Source organism: Grampus griseus, assembly GCF_964374135.1.
Source record: "Grampus griseus genome assembly, chromosome: X".
Lineage (NCBI taxonomy): Eukaryota > Metazoa > Chordata > Mammalia > Artiodactyla > Delphinidae > Grampus > Grampus griseus.
The window spans coordinates 120,080,306-120,091,684 of NC_138999.1; the positions used below are offsets into that span (position 1 = coordinate 120,080,306).

At 38.9% G+C, this 11,379-nt stretch overlaps 1 pseudogene across 1 annotated transcript; it reads left to right on the forward strand.

Moving 5' to 3' along the window:
* The first annotated feature begins 9,439 nt into the window (after positions 1-9,439).
* On the forward strand, positions 9,440-11,052 carry LOC309817638 (histone deacetylase 1-like; annotated as a pseudogene). Its single transcript has 2 exons — positions 9,440-9,495; positions 9,641-11,052. The product of its transcript is annotated as a histone deacetylase 1-like (transcript).
* The last annotated feature ends 327 nt before the right edge of the window (positions 11,053-11,379 follow it).

Here is an 11,379-nt window from a genome sequence, read left to right on the forward strand (position 1 = left end):
AAAGCTGGAGGCATCATACTTCCTGGTTTCAAACTATACTACAAAGCTATAGTAATCAAAAGAGTATGGTATTGGCATAAAAACAGACACATAGACCAATGGAACAGACTAGAGAACCCAGAAATAAACCCTTGTATATTCGGTCAACTAACATTTGACATGGGGCTCAGGATACTCAGTTGGAAACAATACTCTCTTTCAATAAATGGTGTTGGGAAAACTGGATAACCACATGCAGGATAATGAAATTGGACCCTATCTCACACCACTCACAGAAATTAACTCAAAATGGATTAAAGACTTGAAAATAAAACTTCTAGAAGAAATTATAGGAAAAAGTTTCTTGACTTTGGTCTTGACAGTGATTTTCTGGATATGACACCAAAAGCACAAGTAACAAGAGCAAAAATAAATACATGGGACTACATCAAACTAACAAGCTTTTGCACAGCAAAAGAAACAACAAAATGAAAAAGTAACCTACAAAACAGGAGAAAATATTTGCAAATCATATATCTGATAAAGCATTAATATCCAAAAATATGTAAAGAATTCATACAACTCAATAGAAAAAACAAACACACAAACAAAAACCTGATTAAAAAGTGGCAGAGGAACAGAATAGACATTTTTCCAAAGAAGACATACCCATGGCCAACAGGCACATGAAAAGATGCTCGACATCACTAACCATCAGGGAAATGCAAGTTGAAATCACAATGAAATAATCACCTCACACCTGTTAGAAAGCTAGCATCAAAAAAGACAAGAAATAACAAGTGTTGAGGAGGATGTGGAAAATGTAAATTGGTGCAGCCACTATGGAAAACAGTATGGAGTTTCCTCAAAAAAACAAACAAACAAACAAACTACCATTTGATCCAGCAATCCCATTTCTGGTTATATATCCAAAGGAAGTGAAAACAGGATCTCAAAAAGATGTCTGTGCCCCCATGTTCTATTCACAATAGCCAAGATATGGAAATAACCTTGTCCATGAGTTGATGAACGGTTAAAGAAAGTGTTATAGATATACGTACTGCCATTTGTGACAATTTGGGTAAAACTTGAGGGCATTATGCTAAGTGAAATAAGTCAGGCAGAGAAAAGCAAATTGATGTCACTTAAATGTGGAATCCAATAAAAGCCCAGCCCATTAAAAAGGAGAGTAGAGTGGTGGTTACCAGGGCCTGGGGAATGTAGGAAATGTGGAGATATTGTTCAAAGGGTACAAGCTTCTAGTTGTAAGATTGACAGGTTCTGAGGATCTAATGTACAGCATGGTGATCATAGCTAATTACTAATGCATTATATACTTGAAAGTTGCTAAGACAGTAGATCTTAAATGTTCTCCCCACAAAAAAGAAATGGTAATTGCATAATAGGATGGAGGTATTAGTTAATGCTATGGTGGTAGGTAATCATTTTGCAATATATTAATGTATCAAATCAACATGTCTTACACCTTAAATTTACACAATGTAATATGTCAAATATATCTCAATGAAGCTATAAAATATGTAAGTAAATAAAAGGAAAATGTGAATCCTAGGATAAGAATGTTATAATATGATGGTCTAGGCTGGAGAAAATGCTAGATATCTGGAATTTATTTGTACTCCTAAATTTCCTCAGGCTGGGGTAACATATCTAATTTCCCATCCAATTGTGTGTTATCTGAGTGATGTGCAAGGTAGAAGTCAAGGAGAGAGTTATATCTTTGATGAAAGAGGGAAAGAATTCTGCTTCCATTGTTCCCAAGTTTATTCCATGAATAAATAAGATCAATACCTATGTTAAAGTAGTATGGTCCCACTGCATCACTTAATCTCAAGGAAAACAATCTATTACATATTTAAGAATAGTTTGTCAGACTAAAGCCTCTGGTTGACAGAGTAACCATCAAAAAATTCTTTATGTGGGTGGAGTGGTGAAAAGCTCCTACCTCCTTTGATCAAAAAGAAGGTTTAAAAATGGTGTTATGAAAAAGCTGTTACGAACTTTAAAATAAATAACACATGTTAACATACGAACATAGAGGTATAAGAACCTCTCATATAAGAATGGGAGAGGTGATTTCTAGTGTTGATTTTATAAAATAAATTATTAGTCTACAATAACATGTTAGGTGAAATATTTAGGGTCGTTTTAGTTCCCTTTTATAGTAACCTATACAAATAGGGAGACATTAGTTACAAATACCTGTGTTCATGTAAAAAGGAGCAGGGAACAAACAAATGGTGTTATGAAATCAGTTTAAAAAAATTGATGTCTAATTGCAGCTAAATTGTGTGTATATTTAGATACAACTTTGGTAATCTCACTAAGTGTCAGTATTTTGCCGAGTGAAAGCTCAAGAGGAAAGAAATAAGATTGAAAGAACTTCCTCTTCCGGAAGACCCATGAAAGTCACATGGACAGGTATCTTTTCCTGTTTATAATTCAATTTTGTAAGGTGCTAGACAGACCTAGTGACAAAGGGGTGTAATTTGAGAACAATGATGCACAATGCATGGCTTGTGTGGCACACCATTTATTCTTCCCTGTACTTGCATAATCATACTTTTATGCTGATTGACTCCACAAGCTTAATACTCAGGATGTACGCTTTGCTACCTTTTCTGGATATTTTATTAACAAAAAAGTTATATCATGCTGATCCAATTTCATGTTTCAGAGATCCAGCTGCAGAATAGATGATGAAGCCACATAAGTTATTAGCTTAGCTGAATGCATAAAAAGTTTAATCAATAATCAGTTTGCATATTTTAATGGAACCAGTGCAATGACTGTGATAATCAAAAAATACATATCAAACGAATTTATATTCTTAGTTTATTCTGAAGAGTAAATTAGTGCTCTTTAGGCTGGTATTTTCAAAGTAAATAGATATTTGTGAACTTAAAAAGAGATAAATACCAGAATTATTCTTCTGCAATTTTTGTTTTTTAATCCTCCCTCTCCCCCCAGAAAAAGTCTCCAGATATTAACACAGAAACTCTGTTTACCAGATGGGCAGCAGAACTATCCCCAAACCTATCCAACCATGGATTTGTCAAACATAGCAACTGGGGACCTTCTAGAAAAACATGATTGACAGAGACTCAGGGATGTAGGCCATACTTGGACCAAGGCTGATTGATTTCTGACTAAGAGGGTCAGTTGAATGGTTCAGGAATAGTTTCTTCACTACACATGTTGATGCAGTCAGTTTTCAGGGTATTACGTCAAAAACTCAAGTGATTGGCTTAAAGAAAGTTTTAACTTCTGGTATCTAATTCAGCAAGCCTCTATTATACTACTATGTGCCAAAAACTATTTTAGATATTGGAGGTGGTATTGTGATCTTGTTACCTGTCTTCCAGGACCTTATACTTTAGCAAATTATTTAGGAAGACGGATGCTTGCATAGCTAATAGAACACAGAATGATAAGCAACAGAATATAACCCAGGGTTATAGAACATAGAGGATGCGTGTGAGAGGGGCTGAAAGAAAAGGTAGACTTTGAGTGGGCCTTGAAGGTTAGAAAGGTTGCTGACTCCAGTAACTGGCAATGACAGGCATTCCAGGCAGAGTGGTATTCTTCCCATTTCTTGAACAGCAGAGTCCTTTTGCATTGAAACTGGAAAAAAGGGTTTTGTCAAGGTTAAATGTACATTTAGAGGTACTTTCATCGCTTTTTCATTTTATAAAAAGTAAGCTGACTGCTACTAGAAATCAGAGTCTTGGCATATCTGCTGTTTTCAGGTTGCTGGTTAGACAGCACTGCTGCCTGTACTGTGCGCTTGGATAACTCCAGCTAAAACTAGGAACTGGGCCTCAGCCATGTATGCAAGAACAGAATAAATGAGGCAGATGTTCTCCTGACTTCTGCTCTTTTGAATCTGCTCTGTGCAGAAGGGAGACGTTGTTTGCTTCAAATTATTTAAGTACAGCATTTGTCACTTCTGTAATTCACTTACCACCACCAGATATGCAATTACTTTAACTGCGAGCCACTTGCATCTTAGTTTTACTGTCTAAAAATATGTCAGCTTTTATTTGAAGAGCTAAGATTGAAATTGTCACTTGGGGCCATTCCAAAACTTTGCTAATTGTGCACTTTAAGTAGAGTAATATTTGAATTAATTTTCCTCTTGGATTTTAAGAAAAATAATTACTCATGTCATGGTTTTCATTTATAACTATCTTTTTACATTATTATTATTATTATTATTATTATTTTGGTACGCGGGCCTCTCACTGTTGTGGCCTCTCCCGTTGCAGAGCACAGGCTCTGGACACGCAGACTCAGCGGCCATGGCTCATGGGCCCAGCCGCTCCGTGGCATGTGGGATCTTCCCGGACCAGGGCACGAACCTGTGTCCCCTGCATCGGCAGGCAGACTCTCAACCACTGCGCCACCAGGGAAGCCCAGGGCAGATTGCTTTAATGCTGCATGCCACCAGTAAGTTTGCTGCTGCTAAAGAAATGTTCTTATTTGGCAAGAAATGGGAATGGCAAGAGAGAGAAGTCTAATCAGATACCATACTGCTCCTGACCCAACTGGGCATCTTGACAATGTAATGCCACATTGGGATAATTTAGGTGTTTTGATTGAAAGTTAGTCTCACGCAGGTTACCCTAAATCATGGAGTTATTATAAGTTACCATAGTAACCCTGCTCTGGGGCTCTGTTTCTCTGGGCCACCAAAGTGTCACTGTTGATACAGGGCTCTCTCTCTCTCATGGAATCTTGACTTCTTTCTCTTCAATTACAAATATTTTCTTCTGCTACCAACAAGAAGGTTATCTTATTATCCAATCAATTACTAGCAGGAAAGAGTTTGATTGATCTAGCTAATTACCTGATGGGGTTAGCCCTCCTTGAATCAGGTGGTCCACTTGTGATACAGTAAGCGCTATCCCCTGCTCAAGCAGCCTCCCAGTGATGCTTTCATTAGCAGGAGCTATGGAAAGAGCAGTTTCCCTTAGAAGAGGACAATGAGAGTGACAATATTGGCACAAAGTACTCAGAGCTAACTGAAAAGCCATAAAACTTCCTTATCTGAAACCAATATTTCCCATATTCACACCAGTTAAGATTAACTGCTCCTTCCTATGGGCTTCCATAACATTTTAAAATAAGTTTATTGAGGTTTAACTGACATACAATATTCTGTACATGTGTAAAGTGTAAAAGTGGATGATTTTTGACATATGTATACATTCATGAAATCATCGCCATAATCAAGATAATTAATATTTACATCAACATAAAATGTTCTCTCTGTTATTCCATAGAGGGATAAATGACAAAGATCCTTCCCTGAAGGAAATGAATGTCAAGTGAAAAACATGTAAAGAACTCATTTCAGATGGGCTAGACAGAATGAAACTGCATACAGTGCACTGTGTTTTCTATTCAAGATTTTCAATTCCTGAAAGAAAGAATGAATCTTATTTACTTGGTGTGGATCCTGTGCCCACCCCTGGATCAACAACTGTGGCCAAGGGATTAGGATCTCATAGAATTAACATGACCACTGTTGGCCTATCGCCTCTGCATATAGGGGCCATTCCCAGAGAAAGGAGAATTGTAAGCTGGGGCACCATTCCAAGAGGTGTTTACTATAGGATGATAGAGGTTAAGAGACAACCAACATCAAACAAAATATGAACCTTAATTTCCTCTTTCTTACTCTACCACATCTGCATTATACTGTTGAACTTTCTGTCTGGTAGAAATTTTGATTCATAGTGATTTGCCTTTCTCTAGGAATTTGAAAACCCTACTTTTTTGACATAAAATTTGTATGTCTAATTAGCTACCTTTAATTTCTTGTCATTCATTTTTGAAATTGTCTACTTCAGAGTTAATGCCACAAAATTTGCATGTCTACTCAATTCTAACCCTCAACGAAACACACACACACACACACACACACACACGCACACTCACACACAACATGCACATATACAGCCTGCCTCTCTCCAGGATTCTTTGTGTATCTGTTTTGTTTTGTTTTTAACCAGGCAGTTTACCTATGTGCAATTGTGGGCATGATATAATGACTTTGTGGGTGGAGAATTCAGTTTGTATCAGTCTCCAAGTAGTTCTAAGAACCAGGAATAGAGAAAGTATTGTAGATTCTGGAGCTGTTCCTGTTTTGATCCTTAAACAGGATTAAAGGAAGAAAAATTAAAGAGACTGAGAATGGAGTGAACTAGGTTTTTTCTGGTCTGGAGATATGAGGATCGGAGCCATCTTTTTAAGGTTTTAAAGGGCATGAACAATTTCTACAAAAGGAATTGGGATTAGTTGTTCTTTTTGCAGCAGAACATCACAATACAAGGAACTGAATTTACATCTAAGCAGGAAAATTGTTCCTTAGTCATAGGAAGGAACTTTTTTGCTTGTTGGTATGTTAAGTTGGAAGAATGGGTAACTGAGGGTAAGTGGCATTTCTGCTTCCTGGAGAGCTCTAGAGAAGGGCAAATAATCCTACATTGTACCAAACTGTACTGATCCTACACTGTACCAAAGTTGAGGAAAACAGAAATTTTCTCAGACTTTTTTACAACTCTTCAACTCTGCTATTCCTGATGATTTCCAAATGCTACTCCATTGGCGGCAAGTATCACTTAAAGACTTCTCTGGAAAGAGAGACCTTGTAGGCTCTTTTCCAGGTCTTTTGTAGTTTAGTTGTCTCTCAAGTCGAGTAAACATTTCCTCACTGGATATTCACTTATTTGCACAATGCATAAAAATTAGACATACTTTTGGATCTATTTATATATCACGTGTTGGGCTTAATTAGCCTGAAGTTTGAACAAATAATAGCATTTTCTTTTATGGCTCTCCACCCTGGGGATTGCAATAATTATTAATAGCAACAAGGGATTTCAATAGTGAAGATATTGGTTTAATAATAACTCAGAGTTCTTTAAAGAGACTCAGGGAGTCCACAGAGGCTCTCCCCTCCCTTCTCCAAAGTCATAAAATGACAGTAGCAAAAGAAGTGGAGTGTAAAGAAATTTAGACTATCCTCTGATGAAGAGCAGAGATGTAACTGTGGGTAGGCCTTGGGCTGGAGTTTCTACAGTGCCCCCACCAACCAAAAAAAATATAATAAAACCAGTCTGTTTAAGGAAAAAAAGGCCTCCCCTCATCTCCACCATATGCAGATGTCTTTCAAAAGACTTGACCAGCCTGTGGGAACAAAGTATTTGACCTCCGAGACACCATCCTAGCAGTGTTTGAAGGAGCTTGCTAATCTTAAGGACCATGCCACACATCAAAGGAAAGGAAAATGGTAGCTTTTTGACAAAGTACTCTAAAGGGAGGCTACCATGTGGTCTTTAGAAAGTTAACATTTGGCAGAGCTTGGCTAGACTGTGAGATCTTCAAGGGCAGAGAAGTTATTTGGTTTCCCTCCCCATAGAGGATTATGGGAATGCAACATAATGGTTAAATTATAGACTGAACAAAGCCTAATTTGTGAGATAAGGCTATAGCTAACAAGGATATATTCATGTTTTCCAAAGGCAAATGGCTTCATTCACCCATTACTTACTAAGTACTTCTGTGTTGTGCAGTGTGTTAAGAGCTAGGGATTCAGTCCTGATAAAGACATTATTCCTGTCCTAGAAGGTCTTACACGCTTGGGTAAGGGGTGGGGACTGACTAGTAAACGGGTGATTAAAATGCAGCTAGTCAGGTATTTCCATATGGGAAATATGGGGACAGTGGGATGGAGTACAGAGGAGGGGCAAGCGCTTTGCCAGGACTGGGCAGGGGAAAATGGAGGTAGGCATGGATTTTGGAGAATTTGCTATTTTGTATGCTCTGTGCCACAAGTCCTCTCTGTTAGAATGACTAAGAAATGCTGAATGAATTTTAATTTTCTTTAATGTTCCAATTCTTTTTTAATATTTAACTAAAATTAATTTTTTGCAATGCACCATTACAGAAAAAGAAAGGAAAAAATTTCCAATTCCTTATTCAATAGGTAATTTCCTACATGAATGAGATGGTGTCAAATGAAACACATTCATTCATTCAAAAAATTACATCTTAATGCCTCAAGAAGAATGTGAGCAAGAATTCACCAGACAGAACTTGGAAAATACTCCACCGAGCCCCACTGAGCTGTCCTTGCCAAGGCGAAGGACAGGTAATTTGCCGTGACTAATAGAAAAACATAAAGAACATTAATATGAAAAATGAAAGCATAATCCATGGTATAACAGGCAATGAAACCATTCGCATAACTGATTACTCTTCAAGGTAACATGTTCTTCCTCTCAGGAATCTTTTTCTTTGGCCCAGTCTTTTAAAAGCCTGCTAAAGTGACATCACTTGAAAGGTCATGGGAGCAGCTGTCTTTATCCTCGTGTCCAGAGAGTGATACTGGGACACTCATAATTTGAGGAAAGAATTATTAAAGAAAATACTTAGAGACCTTGGCGATGTTATATGTTCCCTCTGAACATCCTGAGACATAATATTAAGAAACAATGATTGTAATATTAGTGCGTTTTAATTTGAAACTTAGTAGCAGGCTATTAGAGGACCTAGGGTTCAATCTTAGCTCCACTGCATGTTAGCTTTGTGTACTTGGACAAGTCACTTATCTCCACGTGATTCTCAGTTTCTTTATCAGTAAATTGGAGATAATATGATCTCCTCTGCTTATCTTGCAAGGTTGAGAAAAACCAAATAAAAGAGCACTAGTGGAAGCTTTTAAAGACCATAACGATTAAACATAAAAGGATTATTAGGAAAATCCTGACTAATTTTTATGTTGTTAGGTTAGGTCATACCAGCTTATCAAAGTGAATTGTTTTGTATATATTGTTCTTCTTGAAGTTCAAAGAAGAATAGAGCAAATTGTGTCCCTTTATAATATGGAAACCTTTGATCTTCTGAAGGTAGTTATTTCCATAGAAACTCTAAATCTGCTGTGGGAACATCCCAAATGCTCATATCCTCCCATGGCTTTGGGTGATAAAAGAGGCAGATACAAGGCAGAATTGGCAAACACAGTAGCCATTGTGTGCTGACAGGGCCAAGGTGACTTATGTTTTTTTTTTTTCAATGTGTTGTGGGCCTTGATAGCACATTAATGACTGGCTAGTGTCCTTACCCTGTGTTATCTTATATGGACAACCTACCTGAAGTCTAGAGGGTGGTATATTGTAATGGCCAAGAGCAAGAGATTTAAGGGAAGGTAAATAATTGCTTTAGATCCTGGCTCTGCTATTTAATAGCTGTGTGATCGAGAGTAAGTTACATAAACTCACTGAGCCTGAGGTTCCAGGTCCCATTAAAATGGACATGACAGTAGTATACAACTCATTTAGGGATGTTGGGAGGATTGAATGAGTTAATATCTGTAAAGAGGCTGAGCAGAGCCGCTGGCAGGAGGGCAGAGGGACCTACGGAGGGGAGCAAGATGGCGCAGACTCAGGGCACCAGGGGGAAAGTCTGTTACTACTACGATGGGTTTTTGTGAGAATCCAGTAAGAAAATGAATGTGAATGTGCTTTGACACCATAAAGTGTAATGACGTGCAAGAGGTGAGCTGTGGCTTACAATAATTCTGAGTAGTGATGGTTAGTTTTCTGTTGTGGGAGTGAATTCCCTGGAGATATAGTGAGGGGATGTTGGAAATTACATTGGATGTAGTTTCCAATTATGTTGTATATTATGGACAAGGCCACCCAATGAAGCCTCACTGAATCTGCATGACTCACAATTTGCTCCTTAACTATGGCCTCGACCGAAAGATGGAAATTTATCACCCTCACAAAGCCAATGCTGAGGAGAGAACCAAGTACCACACTGATGACTACATTAAATTCTTGCGCTCCATCTGCCCAGATAACATGTCCAAGTACAGCAAGCAGATGCAGAGATTCTACGTTGGTGAGAACTGTCTGGTATTTGATGGCCTGTTTGAGTTCTGTCAGCTATCTCCTGGTGGCTCTGTGGCAAGTGCCCTGAAAATAAACAGTAGACGGACATCGCTGTGAATTGGGCTGGGGGCTTACACCATGCAAAGAAGTCCGAGGCATCTGGCTTCTGTTACGTCAATGTCAATGATATCGTCTTGGCTATCCTGGAACTGCTGAAGTATCACCAGAGAGTGCTGTATGTTGACGTTGATATTCACCATGGCGATGGTGTGGAAGAGGCCTTCTATACCACAGACCGAGTCGTGACTGTGTCCTTTCATAAATATGGAGAGTACTTCCCAGGAACTTGGGACCTATGGGATATTAGGGTTGGCAAAGGCAAGTATTATGCTGTTAACTACTCTCTCTGAGATGGGATTGATGACGAGTTCTATGAGGCCATTTTCAAGCCAGTCATGTCCAAAGTAATGGAGATGTTCCAGCTCAGTGCAGTCGTCTTACACTGTGGCTCTGATTTCCTGTCTGGGGATCAGTTAGATTGCTTCGATTCGACCATCAAAGGGCAAGCCAAGTGTGTGGAATTTGTGAAGAGCTTTAACCTGCCTATGCTGATGCTGGGAGGAGGTGGCTACACCATTATAATGTCTCCCGGTGCTGGACTTATGAAACAGCTGTGGCCCTGGACATGGAGATCCCTAATGAGCTTTCATACAACGACTACTTTGAATACTTTGGACCAGATTTCAAATTTCACATCAGTCTTTCCAATATGACTCACCAGAACACTAATGAGTATCTGGAAAAGCTCAAACAGCGACTGTTTGAGAACCTGAGAATGCTGACCCGCATAACTGGAGTCCAAATGCAGGCCATTCCTGAGGATGCCATTCCAGAGGAGAGTGGTGATGAGGATGAAGAAGACCCTGACAAGCACATCTCACTGTGTTCCTCGGACAAACAAATTGCCTGTGAGGAAGAGTTCTCTGACTCTGATGGGGAGGGAAAAGGAGGTCGCAAGAACTCTTCCAACTTCAAAAAAGCCAAGAGAGTCAAAACGGAATATGAGAAAGAGAAAGACCCAGAAGAAAAGAAAGAAGTCACAGAAGAGGAGAAAACCAAGGAGGAGAAGCAAGAAGCCAAGAGGGTCTGAGCAGACCTCTCCAGTTCTGGCTTCTTGCCAAGTTCCCCACCTTTATCTTGCACCCCCTCGGATTTTATATTTTCTATTTCTCTGTGTATTTATATAAAATATATTAAATATAAATATCCCCAGGGACTGGACAGGAACCAGGGCCCCGAGCTCAGGGCACATGTGTTAGGTGAAGCTTTTCTAGTAGCTGCCTCACCACCCATCCCTCCTGAATTCTTAATTTTGAACCATAATGGGTGCCAGGTCTGGCTAGAAGGGATACACTTAAGCACCCATAGGACAAAATCTTGAAGTGCCTCTTAGTAGCTTTGAAAAGGTGCCCTTATT